This window comes from Miniopterus schreibersii, assembly GCF_964146895.1.
Source record: "Miniopterus schreibersii genome assembly, chromosome: 3".
Classification (NCBI taxonomy): domain Eukaryota; kingdom Metazoa; phylum Chordata; class Mammalia; order Chiroptera; family Miniopteridae; genus Miniopterus; species Miniopterus schreibersii.
The window spans coordinates 33,186,460-33,211,160 of record NC_138103.1 but is presented as its reverse complement, the minus strand read 5'-3'; the positions used below and the strand labels follow the sequence as shown (position 1 = coordinate 33,211,160).

Genomic DNA, 24,701 nt, shown 5'->3' with positions numbered 1-24,701 from the left:
GGCTTTTTAACTTTTGCATACAAGTAAAAAACTTCATAAGAGGCTTCAAAACACATTTAGTTTAGTGAAATTTTATAAAGATTAGTAGGTAAATTTAAACGCTGGATTTAAAAAATTGTAGAGGTTATTCTCCATGTTTAACCTCTGCAATTTTTTAAAATAATAATAATCATGGTACCCTCATTATTTTCATTAGGAAATTTCTCAAGGCAAAGTATCCACTTCCTTCTCAATGACAGTAGGTGTAAAACATTATTTTAGTTAGTTGTCTTGATAGTTTTGAGATTCGGGGGCTAACTTCTGGTCAGAACTGATTGTATTAGTATTGTTTTTCAACTCAGAAGTTGGCTAACAAAAAGCTTGACCTAGAATGAAGTGTTACCTCCTCCATTTCATACTGTTCCCTTGTGCTTGCTTGCACAATTAGTGATATCTTCAATCCACATTTTGTTTTCATTTTTGCCAGAATCCTTTTAAGCTACTTCCCTTGTTTATTTTGTTGTTGTTGAGAGCTAGTTTAAATGAAACAAATTAATATTCTGCAAATAATCTTAACTGTACATATACAAATACAATGCAACATGCAACAAGTGAAGGGACCAGTGTCAACCCCTGCTTATTGAGGGAAACCTGCTCCCTCAGAGCACAGAGCCTTTGGACCTAAAGAGCAGGAGAGGATGCAAATGTCAACTCACGTATACTAGTAAAACAGTTTTTCTTATTTGGGGGGTATTAAAAATAAATAAAAGTTCTAGTATTTCCTCCACACACTCCAGTGGTTTATCTTGCAAACTCCACTTTGGAAACTCTGAATACTCTCTGATCTGAATACTCTCTAGTTATTTCCAACTCAAAAATCAATGGATGTTCTGCTAGGACAATGGCTTTCATTGTTTGACTGCTCAAAGAACTCCTGGACAATCAATCCCTAAGTTTCTGTTTCCTGATAGCTCTGGAGCAACCCTCCATCCAAAAGCCCACTGAGTGAGGAATGAAGGCAGAATACCTGGGTGAGTTTTCTCCTGCCGTCACCTAGAAGGCAGTCTGGTTAACTCCATCCAGAAGAACTGGGTACAGTTCGCAAGTCTCTGTCTTCACCTTAGGCTATATTCACATACCCCTCAAATGGACTGACTGTTTTCAGCCTCAACAGACATCAAAACACGTGACTGTGAGGTGTTGCAAAATTATTAAACACACGCATTTCACTTGGAAGCCTTGACAGCTGCAAGTGGGAGGGAAGTGACAGGGTCATGTGTTTTAAAGTTTGTTCTTCTGGACAGCTTTATTTTGTGTGGGAAGAAGAAATGAATTATATTCTCTTGTGTGGAAGGGAAAAGTTGTCTAAATTTAGAGTCTTTTGTCACCTGGATTATTTCCTTTGGACATGATTTTCTACAATTGCCACGCTGAGGGGCAGGGGATCAGGAAGTCTAGTGTGCTCGAATGCAGCCGTGGTAACGAAGTCATATGCCAGGCAGCAGGCCAGACAACCCAGTCCAGTGACCAAAGCCTATTTCAAGAGTCTGAAAAGACAGTCATAAACATCTAGAAGAAATTATTTGTCACAAGATCTGGTTACTCATAAGTAAAATCTCTTAAGGCACTAACAACAATATAGGTAAGTTTTAAAATAAAGACAGGACCAAAAGATGATCTCCAGAATTTGTCCAGTCAAATTTCTCCCATGAAAAAACTAGCTTCTCTCCTGTTCTTCAAGAACTCCTAAAGAAGAGATTCCAAAGCCTCTAATTCCTTTCAGGGGTCAACCTCTCTCACAACCAATCTTTCACAAAAGCTAAGGATAACTCACCCTTAGGAAGTTAACTTGATTGGTTATGTCTATGTTTGAGGAAAGGGAAATGTAGAGAATACAGATGCCATTCACAGTATTTCTCTTAGGAAAAAAAAAGTTTTGTTAACAAAAAGAAAGACAGCAAGAAAAAAGATCCAATCTAGGTTGTTTTCTGTATTTTAGGGATTCCACCAACATTATCTGTCATCAGAGAGACTAAAGATAATAGGTTATTTGTATCTCAGTTAAAATTATAATACTATTTTCATTAGGCCTTGTAGAAAGTGACAAGATGGCCCTTACAAATGTTTTTATTCATGCTACTTCCTTGCACACAGGTTTATAAGCGCTGGTATTATATTTCCTATATGAAGGGACAGAGGTTATAAACTGTGAATCCTGACTGGATTGCTGTTACATGTTTGCATACTGCACTCCCTCTCTTTATTTTCCCATGAAAATAAAGGCCCTCCACACCCTACCAATCCCAACCACCCCATGCCTTGCCCCTCAAAATCTTGTTTCTTCTTACATGAAACCTGTTAGCTATTATTGCTTGGAATTTGTGATTAGACAAAGTGTAATTGAGCTCTTCCATACAAAACAGGTAAAAGAAACAGCCAAAATAGCAACTTAAGCAGCCAACTAGTAACCTGGTAATCACTGCCTTTACAATGAAAAGTTACCAACTAGCCCAGCTGGTGCTGCTCAGTGGTTGAGCATTGACCTATAATCCAGAAGATTGAGGTTTGATTCCTGGTCAGGGCACATGCTTGGGTTTTGGGTTTTGGGTTCGATCCCCAGCGAGGGGCGGGGTGGCGGTGGTGGCGCATGCATGCAGGAGGCAGTCAATCAATGACACTTTCTCATCATTGATATTTATATATCTCTCCCACTCCTCTCTCTGAAATCAATAAAAATATATTTTTAAAAAGTTACCAACTAGAAAATTTTATCTTTTTCCCTACAGAAACAAAAAATAGACAAACAGGCTTGAAATATGTATAGAATCATACAGTGTTAACACTGGAAGGAGTCCATAAATATGATCCAGTTTTCTGTTCCTTTCACAGAAGAGGAACATAAGGCCCAGAAAGAAGCCTTGTGACTCATCCTACTTCCACCTGTAGTCAGAGGCAGAGCCAGGATCAGGCTCAGGGTTCTGACTGGTGTCGAAGTAGAATGGGGGACCTGGCCATCTGGTCATTTACATCGATGTCAAAGAGAAATTTCATGGCAGTAATTGAAATTAGATAACCAATATCATAAGGTGGTAAAGAGATCCACAAGGCGTAAAAAGTTTTAAATATTTATTAGTTATTCATACATTTTTGAAACTAGAAAAGGGATCTTTCAAAGATTTTCAAGACAAAAATCTATTTCAGATACCCCTAAATATTTTCTGACAGAGGCCTAGAAAATGAGCTAGGTCAGTCAACTTGCTTCATTATGGGTGAGAATCAGGCACAATCAATGGCGCAACTAGGCCCAAATGCCACATCGCTTGTATTTTCTCCAGTCAGAAGCCAATAGACCTCTAGCTGCCAATTAGAAACCACTCCCAGTATTTTCATTCTGGAGGATTATCTGTGAGAGTTGTGCTTCCAACTCCCTTTCCAACATCCTGTCCCTGAATCAGGAGTAAAATCTAAGCTGTGTTTAAGCTAGAGAAGGAACAAAGACTTAAAGCACTGCCAAAATACTCCTTCCATTGAGCCTCCATACCACCTCCTCTCTTGAAAGTTATAACCTGCATGAAATAATCCTAGTTCAAAGTAGAGTGTTTTAATCTACATTAATGACCTTTGAAAATATGAGCTAGAAAGGCCTGTGAGGTTCAGGCAATAAAACTATCCATGCAGAGTAGCGGGATTCCATAAGCCAGGGTACTTTTCTGAAGGACTCTGTGCTGGAAGTGAATGAATACTTGATGCTCTAATGGCAGATTCAAATTCAATCATCTCGGCAGGCCTCCATATACTCATCCACACAACCACTGGCTCTGTGGGCCTGTGTTCAACTCCTTAATCTGGTGTGCGGGGGATGGCTTCGCTCAGCATCCATGGCTTCATCTTGGTCTGGCCCTCTAAAATAAGGTATTATTTCTCACTGGGGCAGACACAGGAAAACACTGCTCTTTCCCCTAGCCTTTTATTTAAACATTAGAATATGCAAGTGTATGCAAAAGTTAGGTACCTTCTGTGGTGAAAAGTCCCACCTATAAATAATAAATCTTCCTCCTGTTGCCCAAAAAAGAAAAAGAAGAGGTAACTGGATTCCCTAAAAATGTTCTTTCCTCCCATATCACTATACTACCTCACCTTCAAATATAATGAATGAGACTTTTTTTTAAAGAAAATGTTATAGATTTTATTTTATTTTTAAAAAATTTATTGGGGTGACATTGGCTAATAAATTTATATAGGTTTCAGGTATATAATTCTATAATACATCATCTGTATATTGTATTGTGTGTTCATCATCCAAAATCAGGTCTCCTTCCGTCACCATTTATCCCCCCTTTGCCCTCTCCTACCTCCCCCCACCTCCTTCTCTCTGGTAATTACCATACTGTGGTCTCTGTCTATGTGGTGTTTTTTTTCTTAATTCCTTCAACTTTTCCACCCAGCCCTCAACCCCCCACCCCCACCCCTCTGACAGCTGCCAGTCTGTTCTCTGAGATAAATGAGATTTTAAGAGAATTAATTCATTTTTAACAGGTTCTTTACTCCTTGTTAGTGGTATCAAGCACCAGGTAAATCTATAGCTATAACTGTATATAGTTAATTACTGCCTCCCATCTTACTTTTAGAATGTAAAAGTTGCCATTTTTATTGGTATTCAGAGGTTTGCCAATATGCAAACTCAAGCAGTTCAGTTAATTTACCTCCTGGGAAAGTGAGTTATCTAGAAACAAAAGGGAATGACAGATTAAAAGGCTATTTTGCTAATACTTTTGAATTGGGCTAAAGTTAGTTATACCCTGTTGAGTCCTTCCACTTCTTAGGATGAACAACACAGCAAACATGGGGGGCATATTGCTTGGGCCTCTAATCTTAGCTGTAACATTTCCGTCTCATGTTCTACCATCAATAGTGACCTACTTGCTATACCATGTGATTTTTCCAACTGGGGCTTTTGATGCTCACACATGGGAAACACAATTATTTTTATATTTAGCACAAAGTGTAGCCATGAAACATTTCAAATGATTTCCAGTTCAAGATATCCACATTAATCTTATCTTGTGGTAATTTTTTTTTTTTTGCTTTGTCATTTAGAAACATATTAGTTATGACCCATTAAAAACAAACCTTTCACAAAAAAAAAAAGAGCAACCTGTGAAAATGCTACATTATGTCAGTATGGAATATACTGAAAACTAACTGGCAAAATGTGAAATAATCATGTCCTAGTTACTTGTTGGAAGAACTGGACAAAAATGACTCTTGTTGAAAGTGATAGGGAACAGCACTGCTGGTATTACTTGGGTCTGGAAATCCTTAGAAAAGTGAAAATAACTTATTAATGAGGATAGAAGAGTAAAACAAAAACTAACACTCAGAAATGGAATAGAAGCATACAAAAAGAGAAAACAACAGGATCTGTTAGGTAAAACTATGGGCAAAACGAAAATTCACCGAAGAACAATGCACAATAAAATTCTGAATACCTAGCAAGAATGCCCTACAATACAACAAATAATATGAGAGTAACTCAGGAAAGTTGATTTACCAGGCAAAGTAAAACTGTCATACAGTTTTCAAAATTAAGAAGAAAGTCATTATTCCATATTTATGTATGTGTGTAACATAGCAAATGATATTCAAAATGTTGTCTCTTCTTGTTAGTTTTGATCCACAAACCCTAAAGAGTCTAACACTCTAGTGAAGAATACTTGTTTCCTGTCACTTGTGAATAAGCAAATTCCCATCACCCAACCAAATCTCCAAAACAGATGTCAGGAGCTTGCAATACACCTATTTAAGTGAATTTCCAAAACTCTGTGGCTACACCAGCTCAAAAGCAGCTGCTTTTGTGAATCATAAAGAACCTTCCAAAGCACAGTGTTCACACATGGTAAAGCACATGCTCTGCTTTGCCTCTGCCAAAGAAACCTCACTGCCACCCCCTCACCCCAAGTACTTGGAAAATATTCCAGTCATGTGTGTGTACCCATTATGGGTTCTTTTTTATTGCTACTGCTTTTACTATACATTTTCTATAACATGCTGTTTCCTACCCACACGACTTAGCAAGAAAAGAAAAAGCCTTTTTGAGCCATAAAGGGGCCAATCCACTGTATATGTAAACTACCCTGTAAAAAACAGGCTCTCAAGAGCTTACATAGACCATGCACCTGCCTAACTTAAACAATAATGATACGCTGACCCAGCCTTTTAATTACGGATTTCATTGTTACCTGGATCTTGGTTCTTACCCAGTGGTACACCCATTATCTACCCAGGTTATGAAGTGAGGGAGAAAGAGGTCCCCGCCGGGATACTCAGGAAGAAAGTACAATGTGAACAACATCAAAACATCCCCTTCCCTTTCTTCCCTCTTCAGTTTTTTTCTGACTTGTCACTAATGCAAAACAAAAACAATCTGGAAGGAGCTAGATTAAAAATTACTCTCAGATATGGATGTATTCTACTCACCATAAAATTTTGATCTGCTTTTGGAAATCTGATATGGGGAGCTTAACTGAAGAGTATATATCATAGTAAGTGACTCTAACAGGTTTTTGTGACAGTGGGAACCCCAGAAGGCAGAAAACAGTGTCAAAAAAGACCTTGTAGCTTGCTAGGTCACCTGGGAAACGACCCAGGACTGATGAGCAGGTAGGAGGGGGATGTTAAGTTCTTATCAAAGTTGAAATGATGATTTATTTAGTGTTAAAGTCACACAGCAAGCCTCAGAAAATAATGGCTTACAACATATTTATCAAATGACCAAACAACCCTCAGAATGACAGAAAAAGAATTAATATAAACACATGTACTTTAGTGGGAAAGGTCCTAAGCTGAATGCCAGAGTAAAGGGACCTCAGAGGAGGACACTCAGTTTCACTTCTGTCACTTCCTTCCAAATTAATATGTGAGGTGAAGCTGGTTTTCAATTTGCACCTTTATATGTCCTCAGACTAATTAAGTTCTAAGAATAAATCATTTTTAGTAGATACATGAGTTCAAATGAAATATTTTGTGTAAACAGAGAAAACAATTTTAAGTGAATTTGCTACTGCAAATTATCATGGAATTATAATTCTCCCAATTTACATATATCCTTCATTTATACCTTCATATTTAAAGGTTTACACCCAACGAAAGGAGTTGTCATCCTTAAAACTATAATCAACGTAAAAGCTAAAGTTAAAAGTATTACCCAGATTTCCCTCTTGTACCAAGCTCTCTTGAATTATGTAATTCTACTGTAGTAAGTCTATTTTTTCTCTAAATAACTTTGATATCTCTATCTTAAATTACCTTCAAAGAGAGAGAAAGAAAAAAATAGGTTTTGTTAGTTTTCAAATTTTACAGGAGAAAAGCTAAGGTGCATATACTCAGCTCAAATGACAATCAGTGTCCTACTTTAATCCTACTGGGAAAGATAAAGACGGACTATGAATTATTAGATATCAAAACTGCTAAATATTCATTTCTTCATTCACTTACTCACTTGCTTGGTCATTAATTTTAAAAGTACTGCCAGGGTCTCTGCCCTCATGGAATTTATATTCTAGCAGGGGAGACAAAACCACGTACACAAAACAAGACTGTGGTAAGTACCATAAAGGAAACAAAAATAGGGAAGAAACAGAACTGGGGGTGTGGGTGGGGGCCTCCTAAATGATAGATGGCATAGTCCTGCGAGGTGCCTGTGATGAGGAGCCCTTAATGGAAAGGATGTACCAGACAAACCTAGGGTGTGTGATCTAAGCAGAGGGAACAGGGTCAGAGGTGGGAATGGGACTGGCTTATCAAACAACAGGAAGCTAGTGTGATTAGCAAACTGAATGAGGCAAGAGAGTAAGTAATGAGGTCACAAAGATGGGCAGGGCTCAATCACTTGGGCCTTGCCATAGTCTTGGAACTATCTTTCAAGGCAAAGGGAAGCCATGGTGAGAGGAAAAGGGACATGAGTAGATGAACCTGAGTCTAAGTCCTAGCTTATCTACTCAGTAGCTTTGCGACCAACCTAAGCAGATTACTAGCTCCTCTTGGGTGCCTAATTCTTAATTTATAAAAGGGCACTTGATAAATAATGACCAGTTACAATCATCAGTCATTATCATTATTGTTAATGCTATGATATGTAAATAAAGTTAATAAAAATTTTTACATTAGAATAGACCTATACTGCAAAATATATCAGAAATATAGAATTATTGAGAAACAAATTATTTTAATCTTATATTCAGTAAAGATCATCTACTTATAGAGTTCAAATAGACATAAATTAGTACATTCAAATTCATTAGGGTATATTGTGGTTCTAATCAGAGTAATTATTGATCTTGGCTCATTTCTCTGTCCTTAATTAGTCTTCATTGTGGCTTTTTTCTCCCTGGAAACCTAGCCTCACCATTTTGTGTCCAGGAATGTGTAGCTCATACATTTCATGGTACCTACCAACTATACAGCAGTTATAAGGGGAATTTTATAGTTACTTTCCAAGTCACAAAATGTAGTGGACACAATTGCCTCAAACATCTATTGCCCCTCATTCCCACACACATACTTCTCTCTTATTAAGATAATCTTGATTTTGTTCAAATTTACCTCCTCTCTCCCTCAGGCAATGATGGCTGATTTTCTCTCTAGTGACCAATTTAGGGATGGGCATGTGATCCTGTTATGACCAATTAGATGAGATGTCTTCTTGGATTCTTCTTAGTAATGTTTTCATATTCTTCAAAAAGAGAACCTGGAAGAAGGTATCCATTTTCTGTGCTCTAGATATTGACATGCTTGCAAGTGGCATCTGAATGACTATGGCCAACTTGCAAACAAGAAAAGAACCAGTCTTAGGGAGAACTGGTCCCTGAGGACAACAGAGGCCGAGAGATGAAAGGAACCTGTATCCTCAATACCATTGTGCCATTGAATCAACCAATCCTGCCACCTGCCCTACTTCTTACATGGATAATACATTTCCCTTTACTATTAAGATTAATTTGAATTGGGGTCTTGTGTTTTGTGCGGAAGGTCTCCTGGTAGGACATTTCTGTTCAGCAACATCACTTATTCCTTTGTCTCTGGATGGTCTAGGAATGGAACTGGACTTCTGATTCTAGCTCTGTGAACTCTAACAAACCTGGAAATGGGGTCATATAGAATTTTAACTGACAACACTGAATAGTCACCCAGAAAAGCCCAAGGGGAAAACACCCTAGAAACCACAACATGGGTAGCTGGTACCAAATTGTCTCTCTGTGTTTGGCTTTCCCTATCTGTTTAAAACTTTACCTTTCACCTCCCACCAGCCTAGGACACCTGTTTTTCCCCCAAGATCTAAATCAAGTACATAAGGCTAACAATTGTGAGCCGTTATCCAATTACAAGAATTTCCATAGAGACCACGTAGGACTAGCACAGATCCCAGGCACAGGGCAGATGTTAAGGAACCAGAAGCAGCTTTACATTCCACTGGGACAAGAGGATTAAGGGGCAGAAGCACTCCAGAGAAGAGGTTCAATATTGTGATTTGTAGTCAGGAGACAGACATGTCTGAAAAGGAGGGGGGAAATAACGTGATCTTCAAAGGACAACGGCTATTTTTTTCTTTTTTCAGCTATGTAGAATTATTTTAAAGTTGAAAATATTAGGAACCAGTAAAAGAAAATATTCATTTTAATTTTAAAAAGAATAGCCCTGGTCAGTGTTGCACAGTAGTTAGAGTTTCAGTTTGTGCACCAAAAGGTCATGGATTCGATTCCTAGTCAAGGGCAAGTACCTGGGTTGCAGGTTGGATCCTTGTCCCTGGTTGGGGCACATTGATCTCTCACATTGATGTATATGTCTCTCCCCCCCTACTCCTCTCCTTTCCACTCTCTAAAAATCAATGGAAAAAATATCCTCTGGTGAGGATTAACAAAAATAAAATAAAATAAAATAAATAAAATAAAACTTAGATAATAACTGAGCGTGGAAGGAAGGGATGGAGTGGGATTATTGCTTGGGGAGCTACTGCAGGGTTTGGGAATGAAGTAAAAGAAAAGATTACCTAAAAATCTAATGATTCATAATAAGCAAAAAAGCAGTATGGCTTGAAACCAAATTAAACATTCCAGTCTTATAAGCATTTTTCCTACAAGAAAATTATAGAATTATAAATTTAGCACATAATGGAGAGCAGAAAATGTAATGCACACAGATTTCATAATTTGGTATATAGTATTTGAAAAACATTACTTAGGAAATGGGGTGAATATTATAACAGGGGAACATTTTCTAAGAGGCCATAATTAAAACAGGATATAAATGGTGCCTTAGCCCTTGTAAGGGTCACCATCAGAATTCCATTTAGTGTCTTAATTACTAATCTGTAGCAAAAATGGAAATGTGAGGATGATATCTAACTGTGAGATGTTGTCAGGGGCAGGAAAATGGTAGAAGAATATCTGAAGAGGTTAGAAACAGCCCAACTTAAGGAGGTAGATAAGGAAAAGAAACCTAAAGCACCAAAAATAAAAATTAAATTAAATAACTGAAGGAGGGAAAACTAAAACTCACTGGAAATAGTTCTTAAGGGAACGAAAAAAGTGACAGTTATTGACAATAGCTACAAGGCGACAACGCAGCCTCACAAGAGACATAGGTGATGCATGATTAGTTAGAACAACAAAGTAAGAACTTATCAAGAAGAAGGGCAACAACCCACATGTTCTGTTGTTCAAGAAGTCAGGGTAGTCCTGCCCTTCTTTTCCCTATTCTGTGGGTACCTGTTTTGGTTTTCGTAGAAAGCTTCCTCTCCTTGGTTGTAATGGATATGTCTTGCTAGTAGAGACTTGTTTCTTAACGATTAAAAAGTACACAGGAGGTGGTAAGAATAATTAGGAGGGTAAGGAGAGTATCACTGGCAAGCATGGGTAAGGCTGGTAAAAACTGAGGTTTTGTGAGGCTAATTACTTTTGCACTGTGTAAGGCTGTCAGAACATGAAATATCCCAGAGAGGAGAAGGCGCATTATTGTGATCTTTTTCTTAGCATCAGAAAAATACACTGGTATGCTGTAGAAAAGTCCTTTGAAAATGTTCAAAAATGCAGTTACTCCTACAAGGATAAGATTAATGGTAATACTGATTATAATAGAGCTTTTATAAAGTAGAGTTCTTACTTGAACAGAAGGGTAGGAGAATGTTAAAGAAAGGAAAATATTATTGGAGGATGGGGCTAAATGAAGGAGAAAAGTTGAAATTCGGGAATCTTAGAAGGCTAAAGATGAGAACATTCTGTGAGAATCTGTTTGTGTAACGTATTTTCAAAGTGGAAGAGGAAGATTTGGTATTGAGACACCTAAAAGGAGACATGAGAAATTACCAAAGCTGGCACCACAGAGAGAACCTCCACTTTCGCAGGGAAGCAGATGAGCAATGTGTTCCATAGACGTTTGCCACTACCCCACACCTGAGCCTTCCTCAAGTCCCCCCAGACCCCAGTTGCCACGTGAAAGCAGAGGCCCTGGGATTTTCAGGGGCAGGTGCTCCTGACTTACAAGATCCAAAAGAAACTGGTGCTTGAGTCCATGACCTAATCTAGAGTTGCTCATCTCTTACTTTGAACATCTAAATAACTTTAGATGTAATCACTCAATTTTCTAATGATATTTTCTTGGCAGGTATGAGAAGAAAGCACCTATGTTAAGTGAGGCTTAATCTCCCAGATGAGGCAATCATTTAGAGCCTGTGAAGACCTAACAAAAAAGGGCTATCCTAATGGCCCTGACCTCAGGCAGTTATGCTTAATTCAGCTGATCCATAAACTCCACCTGGGCACATGATCTGTATATGACCTCAGTAACCCAGCTCTGAGGTAAGGACTGGTGCTTACTTAAGCCATCAGACCATGTCATAAAAATGACTGGCCAGTGTGGCTCAGTGGTTGAGCAGAGCCAAGAGGTCATCAGTTCGATTCCTGGTCAGGACACGTGCTGGGGTTGCAGGCTCAATCCTCAATAGGAGGCGTACAGGAGGCAGCCAATGGATGACGGATGATGTTTCTCACTCATCGATTTGGTTTCTCTCTCCCCTTCTCCCTTCCTCTCTCTCCAAAAATCAATAAAGCATATTTAGAAAGAAAAGATAGGAGTGAGAAAAATAAGAAAATGAACAAAAAGATTAAAAAAAACAAACAAACAGAGAGTGAGGATGTCCCAAGTCTCAAAGGGAGGTCCATGGGTCAGCTGCCTTTTCAAGATATGACGAGGTATGGGAACAAAAAAGGAACCAAGGGAGGCTTAGGCTAGGAGGAGAGCTGGAGATATCATTGAAGAAGACACAACAGAGAGGTGGTGAGGAGCCAAGGCAGGAATGAGGTGGAGGGACTTTGAAGATGAAGGGGGCAGGAATAGGTGGTACTTACATGAAGTGCTGAGACTGGTGTTAAAGCTGAAAGTCTGGCACTAGGATAGCTATTGCTAACATTCAAACTTTTGGTGAATATCTTCGCCACATCCTTTTAAGGCCTTGCAAGTGTTCATTTGAAATTCTTCGTAGCCTCTAGGGCACCTAGCAACTATTTCTTGAATACCCTTTCTTGAGAAGCTACAAGATGAAAGGTGTGGCCCCTGCCCTCAAGGGGATTCCTATCCAGACGGGGTGATTACAGAAGGTAAGGGCTCTGCTGACAGCAAACAAGCAGGCGAAAGAGGGACATGGCAAAGCTTCCCATAGGTGCTAATACTTGAACTGCACTTTGAGCAGTGATCACTAAGCAGACAAGAGGTGCTACCCATGATAGGTACTCTATTACTATTCATTAATTAATTTAGGTTCATTCTAATTTATATTTTTATTTTATTTTATTTTTTAAATATATCTTTATTGATTTCAGAGAGAGGAAAGGAGAGGGAGAGAGACAGACACAAACATCAATGATGAGAGAGTCATTGATAGGCTGCAGCCCGCAACCCGGGCATGTGCCCTGACCGGGAACTGAACCCCGATCGCCTGGATCCTAGGTCGACGCTCAACTGCTGAGCCACGCCCGGCGGGGCCATTCTAATTTATAATGATTACCTGGAAGCTTGTTGAAGGACTGGGAGTTAGTTCTTATTGCTAACATTATCTTATCAATTAAAAGGATAAATCTATCCATTTTTAATGTCTAGGGGTATAATCTAAAAACAAAAACGAAAACAAAAAACCTTACCTTTGGATGAGGTGAGGAGTACACTCATAATTTTTCTAATTATGAGGCATCTTCGTGTTCTACTAATTTCAGAGCAAAACATTTTAAAAGCTTTTGAAAAGATCACATTTTGCTCACTTAAAATATGTGTATGTATTTTAGCATAAAATATACTTGGCAGTTGCTAACATAATTGGATGGCTACGCCTTGCAAAAACTTGATTTCTTTTTAATCAAATTTTTAGAACCATACTGGGTTTCTTGCCAGTGCTGCAATAGTGAGCAATAAATACATCATTAGATTAATGGTGGTCTGATGATGGATTGCTCAAAAGATAGTTCCAGCCAAGAAGAATAAGCCCAGAAGTCTCACTGTGCAAAGATTAATAAAATATTGCTTAAAATATAGATATTGAGTTAATATAACAGGGAAGAAAACACTGAAAAATAGAAAGGCACAGCCATGGGTTTATAATGTAGCATAGTAATATTGATCACGGATTTTCCTAAGTACTCTAGAGCAGCCACACCATTATATATGCCTCTGATTAGACCCAGAAATGAGAAGGAAAAAGTTATAAAAAAAGAAACTAACTAGAGGAAGGCCTGCTGCTATAATAAATTATTTAAAGCAAGCAGGGCAAGCAGGTTGTGAAGACAATATAAAACAGAATCAATGCCCCCAAGAAACCCCAAACCATCAGCACCTCTATAAATTTCTTACCACCCTGTCTGGCATTTTACTGGAGGTATTTTTTTCCCTACCACTCGCCCCATCCCATCTCACCCCTGACCCTTCATTTTTTGCCAACTCTTTTCTCTTTCCTCAGTGCTTAACATTTGTTTTTCTTCTGTAACCCAGGCTGTTGTCTTCAGTTATATTTCTCAGCCTGTATCAGAAGAGTGTCTGTACGGCCACAGATGAGTGCATCTGTCACTTCATTCATCTGGATCTTAAATTTCCCACGGAAACTATAAGCTGGGTTGATCTACTGTTATACACTTATCAACATGATTTTAATATTATCTTTCTTTTTATTTTTTCTTACTATTGTTATAGCTAATCCACAAAGTTAAACTAGTGTAAAACTTCTATATCTCAATACCTGCTCTGTATTAGAAGATGTACTGGCGCATACAACCAGAGTGAAGGTAGGAGTTTAAGGAGAATTTTGGAGAGAATTATGGCTCAAAGTTTAGTATTAGGAGCTGTTACAAGGGCTACAATAAATTCACTTGAAAAGTGAATTTTTCATAAGTAGATTTTTCCAAGGAATAAAGATGTGGAAAGAAGGGTCAAAACTTGAAAAGAATTTGTCAAATTATTTTTGCCACAAGTATGCCAAGTCCAAAAAACAAAACAAAACAAAGCAAAACAAAACAAAACAAAACAATGAAACCCCAAAACAAAACAAAACCAGAATTGCAGAATTGTTGCTTAGATGCTTGCAATGACCTATGACCCAGTTTCAAGAAAAGTAGTATTCTACTGTTGTTTTTAAGTAGGCACAAATCTGTCCCACTGTATAATCAGGGGCTGAGATTATAGCTTAGGCTTTTAAAATTTTCTAGCTTTGTCCAATCATTCAGAAGCTGGTCAAGTGAAATATAAGCAACTCTATCCTGCCAGCCTAAAAACATTATTAGCAGCATGGCTCAACAGGCAAACAGTACGGGTCTAAAATATTAGCCAAAAAATTCTACATATAGGCTTTACTGCCATTGTGCTCTGTGACCTTTAGCAAATTATTTGCCATTGTGGGTCAAGGCTGGCTGGTTAAGGTCAGGGTCATTGAACCAATGATCATATATGGTGGTTAGCTTTATAAAGAAAACTGTTCCAAGGTCATATTCAATGTGTGTGTGTATGTGTATATACAAATGTTTGTGTGTGTATATATATATACATATATGTATATATATATATATTTGACTTCAAAGAAAGGTAAAAAACAACAACTGTAGGTGGTATAAATAACTAAACAGAACTTTATCATCTCACCATGATGCTAAATAATAACAATTCAAAACACAAGGCCAGCTTCTCAGTTATTGGTGTCATCTTTGAATGTGAAAGACAGGATCTAAATACTATTATCCTTTTGTATTGCTGTTTGCTCATCTGTAATGAAGTGGGGGAAAAGATCCATCGTACTCAAAGGATTGTTAAGATAAGCGACCTATAAACATGCCTGTCAAGTGCTCCTTAAAACAGAAATTGCTCTGTAAAAGTTCCTGTAATGATGCAATGGCCTGGAACAATCCAAGTTCAGTTTCCCAGCCTACCCACATCCTTTTGTCATCAGGGAAGTAAATATTCTCGGCACTGCTGACCTCCGAGAAGTCATTTGGTTTTTTAGGTACTTGGATGGTAGAAAGAGGGAAGGGCAACAACTTCTCACAGATTCTTTCTCTTTAAACTTTATTGAGGAATCTTAAATTGAGAATTATTCTGAAATGGGAGAACAGAATTCAAACACCAGTGTCAAATTATATATTAAAAAGAGAAACACAAATTGGCAATAATTAATGAATCACAATTTACACTGATTTGTAAGGAGAGATGGCACTCAATTCTCAACCCATCACTCTGTGATGCTGAGAAAAATCTATGTACCCAATTAATTGGACAGCTCAAAATACTTCCAAGATGATTTTCTGAAAATAAGACCCCCTGGGCCTCTGGATGGTTGGCTTGGGACACTCCTGATGGAGAGGCAAAACCAGCTACCGCTTCCCAAGAAGAACCTTGACCTCAGATAAGTTGGTACTAGCCCTGCTGAGGTTCTAACCCCCAAGCCTGGAACAGCTTTAAAGTGTCAAAGGTGGCTCCCAAGGGCTAGAATTCTTCTACCCGCCAAGGAGAGATTCTCAGCAATGTGAGTTAGGACTGGCAATCACCCCAGAGCACCCCAGGGACCCATGGACTTGGAGTAGAGAATGGAGGGACTAAGACTGGGGCAGGGTCTTAAATTACCTTACTTCCCCAGACAGACTTCCTTAGAATTGGGGCTAACCTGGAACAGGGATAGCTGAGGCTTCCAAAACACTTTGGAAGACAAAAGGTGCCATTGTTGAGGACAAAGAATTAAAGCATTACCTATAAACTTCACAAGGCCAGTAAATGCCACCTGGAATTTTTGAAAAAAATATTTGTTAAATCAACTTACAGACTTTATTATTCTTTTATATCAATAATCACTTGAGGGTGCTTGTTAAAAAGCAGGCTAAGCCCCACCCCAGACTCAAGTCCTGGGAGACTGGAGTCCAGCCCATGAAATGAACTTTGAAGGAGCAACCCAGTTGACTCAGATGATCCATATCAAGGTAGGAGAATTATTATGTCTACGTAGTCCATCAGAAATTTAAAAACATTCACAGATTAGGGATTTGCATATTTTCCCCAAAATGTGAAAGTACCATAAAAATGAAAACAATACTTCTTATGATGAGTTCTTAAGAACCATTGCAGTTTATTCTGCAACATATAATGAACACCATTATTAAAATATAATTATGAACATAAAATTATGGGGAAAATATCAACTATGCGTCACAAAAACATTGCCTTTATTTTGTCACCAAAAATAATTATGCTATTAAAGGAATTTATAGTTTTTTTAAGTATCAGTCATTTGGCTGCAGGAACTTATTAAGCTGTTAAACCCCTCCCATATCCTTTTACTCATCAGAATTTTTGTGATAAAGGTTTTTTTAAATTATTTCTTAAACTATAAATTGTGTGCCATTGCAACTAGTGATTAGGCTGACTATAAATTTATATCTAAGTTATAAATTCCTAAAAACACATTTCTTCAGAATTAGTAAGGCAGTCTGAACTCTAATAGATTAAACAGCCTCTGCAATAAAGCTCTGTTTACTTCTATTAAGAATTTTTTTTTTTTTTTTTTTTGGTGCAAAACGATTCAGTTGTAATGCATTCTCTTAAGAAGCAAAAGAACACAGTTTCTGAAATGCATGCTACTGCAAAGCAGTAAAACCAGTGTTGCATGGTGATGTGACAAGCACCCCATTTCTTTTCTAGAGGGATTTTTTTCTCTCCCATAAACTGCCCCCCCCCCCAATCATGGCTATAACTATTTCACAAAATGTAGTTTGCCATTTCCAAAGAGTCAAACACTCTTTTTCTTCCTCACCCAAATCACAAATTCAGGCTGAATGCTGAATGAAAACAGAACTTGAGAAGCAGGCTTTGTGTTGTTGCTGCTAAGGGTTGCCCCCTACCCACGCTCTAGCCTGGGCTCCCACTGAAGTGTACGCGTTATGTTTTCACAGATGGGCTGGCTGGCGGGGGCTGGGCTGTAAAATAGGGACGTGGAATCTGCACCCAGTGGTACCGAGCTGAACGCTCGTAAAGTTCACGGACATACACTGACCTAGACGGACCAGGCAGACCCAGACGTGCTTGCACACACTCAGCGTACACCCCACAGTCAGAGGGTCCCCATCTCTGCACCCAAGAGAAGTTCACGGTTGTTTCCCCCTCCATGTATTTCCACTTCATATACAGTTTCACACCCACACACATATGTACACACATCTATGCACATCTACATATACGTATACACGCATGGATAGCTATATATCTCAACATTTTTATGTATTTTCGAAGATCAAAATATTCCCAAATTCTGCACGCAAGTCTCCAACCCTAGTACTCTCCATACGTGCTCTCTTTCACGTCAAAGAAGAATGACAAGAAAATGTTTGTATTCAGTTCTGTGTAGTCCACATATAATATAAAATACATGCATGTAACCACCCTCCGAAAAACCAGCTGCTTTTTACTCCTTATCATTAAGGTTGAAAAAGTCTACCCCAGCCGGAGCCACAAACGAAGTGTCAGGTTTAACCTTAAATCCTGTTGTCAGTTCCTGTCACAACTTCATCACTTAAACCACAGGTGCTCAAGCAAACACCAACCGCCCAGCCCGGCGGCTCATTTCACGGTCTGGTCTGGGCTTCTCCGGGCTCCGGGCGCGGGGACCCGCAGGAGCACCCCCGCCCCCACCCCGGGTTCCAACGACACCGTCCGACGCCGGGGCGGGTGGTGGGGAGGTCCCGGCACCTCGCGAGGGACGCGGATTCGAGTGCTAGCAGAGAGTAATGACTTCCCAAAGTTTAATATCCGTGCTGTCAGTTCCTTTCAATAGCTGCAAAGCGTGGAAGCCCCAGCTACAGACCCTGGCTGGTGATTTAAGTTCTCCGACCGCTGAAGACCCTCCGAACCCGACGATCGCTGCCTCAGGCTACGGATCCGAGGCGGACGCGGGGTCACCGCGCCGCACGACCCCGCGCGGGTTAAATTTTCAGGAGCCCGTCCGCCAGCCACCTAGGGAGCCGGGCCCCGAGGCCCCCCCGGCCGGCGCGTCGCCGCCCCGAGGCCAGGGGCCGCGTCCCTGGGCCCACCTAACGATGGCAGTCACTACACGCCAAGTTCGTGGGGACGCCGAGTCGCGTCCCGGGCCGAGCGGCGACGCTTTGAAACTAGAAGTTCGCGAGTAGGGAGTCTGGCCGCGAGTAAATCCCTCCCAGCCCCGACCTCCCCGCAGCGGCCACCCTCAGACCGACGGACCGACGCGCGCCAGGACCCGTCCAGTCCCCCGGCTCGGGGAACAGCTCCGACAGGAGCCGCTCGCCTGCACTCACTCACCCTGGTCGCTGAGTCCCGATCGCAAATCGACGCCTCTGCTGCGGGTCCTGAGTCCCAAGTTGCCCCGAAACAGCGACGGCTCCAGCCCTAGCGGACCGGGGCAGATCGGCTCGGGCAGGCACCTCGGAGGGAACGCGACGAGCCCGGCGGCCGCGCCGGCTCAGCAGCCGCGGGGAGCGCTCTGACAATTCACGGACCTGCTCAGCGAATGAGGCGGACCGCGGGGCTGAGGACACCCGGCTCCGGAGGGAGGCGGGGCCGGGCGGCGGGGGGGCGGAGCCAGCCTCGGGTCGCCCCCCTCGGGGCGGGGCGCCCCAACCAGTGAGTGGTGGATCTCGCAGCCAATCGTAGTGGCGCCAGGGCCGGGGAGGCCGGGGGCGGTGCCGAGCGCCCGACTCCGCCCCGCCCCCACGGTCCAATAGCGGCAGCCGAGGGCTGGAGGGGAGCGTGGCCCGCGGCGGGCCAGTCGGCTGTGGTGAGCGGCCTGGGCTGTGGGTGCGGCTGCGGCGCGACCCCGGCGCCTCCGGAGGGAAGTGGCGGCTCCGGAAGGCTGAGAGGCCGGCCCGGAGCCCCCGCGAGTCTTTGCGCGGTGGAGGGAGAAACCCCACCGCGGGGCGGGCCGAGAACGGGTAGACAGCACCCACACCCGGCGCCCTCAGGAGGCGCGGAACTTGGTGGCTTCAAAGCAGCCCCAGCAGTCGGGGGAAACCAACACCCAAAGAGGGTGAGTCCCGGGCCGCGTCACGCAGCCACCCGTGAAGGCCTGGGCCCGGAACTGGGAGCCCCCGGCTCCCCGGAAAACGGCCTGATTGCGGTCCGGTGGTTATCCCCGAAGCAAAACTCTGACACCTCAGACCTCCCGGCGAGTTCGTTACGCGTCCCCTCCTCGCCCTGCCCTCCACACACCACCGGCCAGGCGGACCTTACCGGGCGCCTGGGTTCCCTTCTCGGCCCCAGGCGCCCGGGCACACTCGTCCCTCGGGCGAAAGGGAGGCTCGGGCACTCGACGGCGCCGGAGCCTGCCTGGATTGAGTTTCAGACTGTGTCTCCTCAGCTCCCTGCCTCCATGGGGGGAAAGGTCCATAAATAAGGGGGCTGTCAAAAGGTCAAGAAAATCAGAGTCTGGGCAGTTCGCAGTAGGGCCTGAAAAATTGATTAGGGATGCAGAAATTGCGCAAATTTAAACCCTCGGGTCCCGCTGCCTTGCGGGGTGGCGTCTGAGGCGGTGGCTCCTGCTGCTGTCCTTTGGGTCCGCCAGAGGAACAGACAGCACCTCCTCCCCCTCCCCGTCGCGGGGTTTTCGAAGGCGGGAAGGGCGCAGAGCGTCACCTCTGTCCCACTCGGCACGTCCCCGCCGCGTTTCCCTTGGGAAGCAGGGGCCTCGGTGGTGGGGCGGGCCTGCGGGGAGCCTGAGCCCGCTGGGTCAGCTGCCGCCGGGAGCCCCGGAGGGAGGCTCCGTGCGCTCGGCCGTCCGGCTGGCGGGCCCTGTCAGCCCCTCGGCTGGCTTTGAAGCCCTCGCCTTGGCTGCGGCACACATACGGAGCTGTGGGTACAGTCAAAAAGCAAAGGGCTGGCTGTTGCTTTCCAGGCTGAAGCGCAGAACGTTGAAGTCCCGAACTGTAAGCTGCGGATGGGTAGTGGCCTCTGCGTGCCTGGAGCCGCACCTTCCATAGGCAGACACCCAGCCAATGTCAGTAAAAGGAAGGCAGCGCGGCGGGAAAGGGGCCAGGCTTCCTGGTGCCCCCACGCGCCTTCGGCATGGGTAACTACTCAGGATACCGTGTGGGGGGGATTGCGGACCTGTACCCGTGAGGACCTGCATCCTAGCTCTCCTCTCCTGTGCTGCTTCTGGCGAGGTCACTGGCAAGAAAAAAAAGACAAACGGCATGTGGCTAAGAAGGAGGGACCTGGTCCCCTGGGACAGGGAAGGCTGCAGCTCTGAGGGGAGCTCCGGCCTGCAGTTTCAGACTGTGTCTGCTCAGCTCCCTGCCTCCATGCGGAAAGATCCATAAATAAGGCAGGCTGTCAAAAGGGCAAGAAAATCAGAGTCTGGGCAGTTCTTAGTAGGCCATGAAAAAATTGATTAGGGATGCAGAAATTGTGTAAATTTAAACTTTTTTAAAAAAAAAAATATCTTTATTGATTTCAGAGAGAGGAAAGGAGAGGGGGAGAGAGAGAGAAACATCAATGAGAGAGTCATTGATCAAGCCTGCAACCAGGCATGTGCCCTGACCCGGACTCGAACCCCAATCGCCTGAATCCTAGGTTGACGCTCAACCACTGAGCCACGCCCGGCAGGGCAAAATTGTGTAAATTTAAACTCTCATGCAGCGAACCAAAAGACTGGTACAGGCAAGGGAGCTCATTCAGTTCCAACAGTTGCTCAGCTGCCCAGCGGCCTGGGAGAATGGCCTTTGTCGATGGAAATTAGATGTAGACCACATGAATGGAATATGTACCAGGTCTCTGTCCAGGTCAGGGTTGGGGATTAAGGGGAAAGGCACATTTTCTTGGCCTTTTTATCACCACTCTCGGATATAACTAGAGACAAAGTTTGCCAACTGTGTTCATCATATTAACACCCTGCGAAGGTTTTTTACAGATGCCAATGATTATTTGAAAAATCACCTTGGTTATAGGAGCCAAACACTGTTCAATGTATTTCCGGTAGGATAGTGTTTATGTTGGATGACGAAAAAAAGAAATAGGAAATTTTTAAAAAATGTATTGGTTTGAGAGAGACAAAAGAGAGAAAGAAACATTGATTTGTTTTTCATTCATTGGTTGATTCTTGTACACGCCTTGACTGAGGATTGAACCTACAACCTTGATGTATTGAGACAATACACTCTAACCAACTGAGCTACCCAGCCAGGGAGGAAGTTTCTTTTCACGAAATAAGTTAGAACTAAGCAAGTGAATTCCATGCCTCGATTTCCAAGGTTTTCCATTTGTTTGTTCCATATAGACATGACGGTGCATGGGCTCTTGGATAAGTAACTTGTATCATTTTTCCCTTATAGAATGCATGACATGGAAGAGACAGAGCACACCTAGACTGCATTCATATTTCCACACCATCTTCTGTTGTAATTGGTGTTTGACAAGAGCGTATCACTCAGACACAGACTTATTCCTTTGGTCGCCAGTTCCCCTAACAATCTCTTGAGTTTGGGCTATCCCCATATTCTACAAGGGAAAATGAGATCTGTCACTTATCTAAGAGCTCATTATAGTCCTATCCATGTGAAATAAAGAGAAAACAGTGGAAATCTGGATGTGAAAGTCATGTTTAGTTCTACTTAGTTCCCCAAAGGAAATTTCTTATCCTTGAAGGAATGAGGAATTTTTGTGGAATGGCTTAGGAATGAGAAGATTGAGGAGGGACCATGGAAGCAGGGCTGGTTCCTTTTCATATGGTGAGCAAATTTGCCTTCAGGCCCTGTCACCTGTCTCTGACACCGAAACAAAATTTTGAAACCTAAATTTCAGTAGGGCGTGACTGATAGGAGTCCTGGGTTCTAATCTGAGCAGCAGCTACGGTGCGTGCTTATGGCTGTCACTTAACCTTTGTATACCCTTGCTTCCTTGACCATAAAACAGCAGCAGCAGAATAGGTTCACTGACTATCTGCATAAAGGGGACACCCTGACAATAGTTAAAAGCACTTCAAATGCATGGCATTTATAGTGGTACTGACTGCTGAAAAGGAGAACAAAATGATGTTGAAATTGGAAAACAGTGTGATCTGAACAATTCCTCTTTATGCTTGCAATTTCTATTTATTTTAATCTCATTGGATTATTGTCCTTTCATTCTATAATGGAAATGAGGGGAAAAGGGCCCTCACAATACTTATTCTTTGATCACTAACTGTTTGGGAAGCTTTACTTAACTGAATAGTTCTTTTCCCTTTCCCATTTCCACCACCTCTCTTAAGAGATACTCACTTTGAAAATTATTCAGAATTTGAACAGGTCGAGCTAAAGGCTTTAGCAAAAAAATGCAGTCAGAAGCAGCAGATTGTAATACCAGCTATACTATGGGTTCGTTCTAAGACCTTGGGCAAGCCATTAACCTTCCCTTACCTTAGTTTCCCATCTGTGAAACTGCAGTGATACTTCTGATTGACTTCACAGAGATTGGAGAGATAACTCATGAGTAGGTACTTTGAAATACTAATTGCTGTATAGATTACAAAATACCATGTAGGTGTTTTTGGCAAATTAAAATACGGTGTTAGTTTGTACACCACAACTAGAAGATATTTTTGTAACAGAGAAATTACTCTGGCGCAATATCTGCAACCAGGGTGATACCACTCACAAAACAATGGCATCTCATTGCCTTTGGATGACAATGCAGCTGCCCTATATGAGAGTTATATTGTTGCAGGTTCGACTAAGTAAAAATGTGATAACAAAAATGGATGGAGAAGGAAAGCTTTTATTCCACGAAAATGTGGGATTTTTTCCATACGTGCCCCAGAAGAAAAAACTATTGTACATTGAACTTCTTAAAAATGGTTGCCACTATGTGAGGACAAGTCTGATGAAAGACTAGAATGATCTTGGGAAAACTGCCTAATATAAAACTAGACAAATTAGTAAGAAGTCCACCAGGAGAGATAAAAAAAGTACTCTTAATTCATAACAAAATGAGTAACACTGAGAAATTAGACAGCCATTTGGAAACGGAAGATAAAGTGCTCAGAGAAGAAAAATGGACTCCCAACCTAAGTTAAAAATAAGAGTAGGGCGTTCTAAGAAACAGGACAGAGAATATGGGCTCTAGAAACACTATAGACTGAGGGTTGTACTTTCTTTCCAACGCTTCCTAACTTTGAGACCTTGGATAAGTTGCTTAGCTTCTCCAAGCTAAATGGGGTGGGAAGTGGAGGGTGACTAGGTTTTTCTCCTTGGCTTGTTATGAATCTCAAGCAAGAAGCTGTATGTAACTCTTAGCACAGGATCAGGCTCACAGTGGGCCTTCTACTGAAAATAACAACCCCTAACAGTTATTGAGCACTTACTGTGTGCTGTGCACTGTCCTAAGCCTTTTCATCTAATGACTCGCTTGATCCTCATGACCACCCTATGATTTTGCCGCTATCTCTTCTTCATCATAGTTTCTGTCTACGTATAAGGACTATTCTATCGGCACTGGAGATATTCCATGAAAATTTATTTATTTTTTTATAGGTAACCTCTTTCTTGAACATATTAAGAAAGAAAACAGCATTTTCAACTAGCATTGCCTTGCTTTCATGTGGGAAGATCTAATCTAATCTGTCCTGGTACCTAGGAAATCAGGCTCTGGTGAGCACTTGGTAGCACATACATTACAATAAAGCAAATGAGGGATTCAGAGTTTGGGACAAAAAAGGGCCATAGAAAACAGGCAGTGCTTCAAAACCCCAAACCACTTTCCAGGTCTCAGATTGTAAGCTCCTAGAAGATTTGGGCTTCTAAACAGTGTGCTCATCGTCTGGATTTGAGGTTTAACCGAAGTTAGTTCCCTTGAGGCAGCAATATGGAAATGATAACTGACCAGCCAAAGAAGGAAAAAATGGATTATCCCTTAGAAATGAATTGTATCACTAGATATTATGAATAGCCTAAATTATGACAGATTCACCTGTAGGTATGCCAGGGAAAAGTAGCTGTGAGCTATAATACAATCATTTTTTTTACCCAAAAGAATTTAGGTGCTAATGTGGATGGTATTGCATCTGTGAAATTATGACACCTATAAAGGATTACAAGATATAAAGCCAAATAAAACATCATACAGAGGGAAATGGTTTTGATTATGTAACATTTATACATAGCATTACATTTTACATTTTCAAATTGCTTTTCAGTCATTGGTTTCTTCTT

At 41.8% G+C, this 24,701-nt stretch overlaps 1 protein-coding gene and 1 long non-coding RNA gene across 2 annotated transcripts in view; one reads left to right on the top strand and one right to left on the bottom strand.

Moving 5' to 3' along the window:
* Window positions 1-19,023, bottom strand: part of MARCHF3 (membrane associated ring-CH-type finger 3) — a 132,879-nt gene extending 113,856 nt beyond the window's left edge. The window contains exon 1 of the mRNA XM_081132824.1: window positions 18,823-19,023. The gene's annotated coding sequence lies outside the window, so the exon portion shown is untranslated. The remainder of the gene's footprint in view (window positions 1-18,822) is intronic.
* A 222-nt stretch (window positions 19,024-19,245) lies between these two features.
* LOC308555012 overlaps window positions 19,246-24,701 on the top strand; it is an 88,267-nt gene continuing 82,811 nt past the window's right edge. Inside the window, exon 1 of the long non-coding RNA XR_013998467.1 lies at window positions 19,246-19,546. This is a non-coding gene — a long non-coding RNA (uncharacterized lncRNA). The remainder of the gene's footprint in view (window positions 19,547-24,701) is intronic.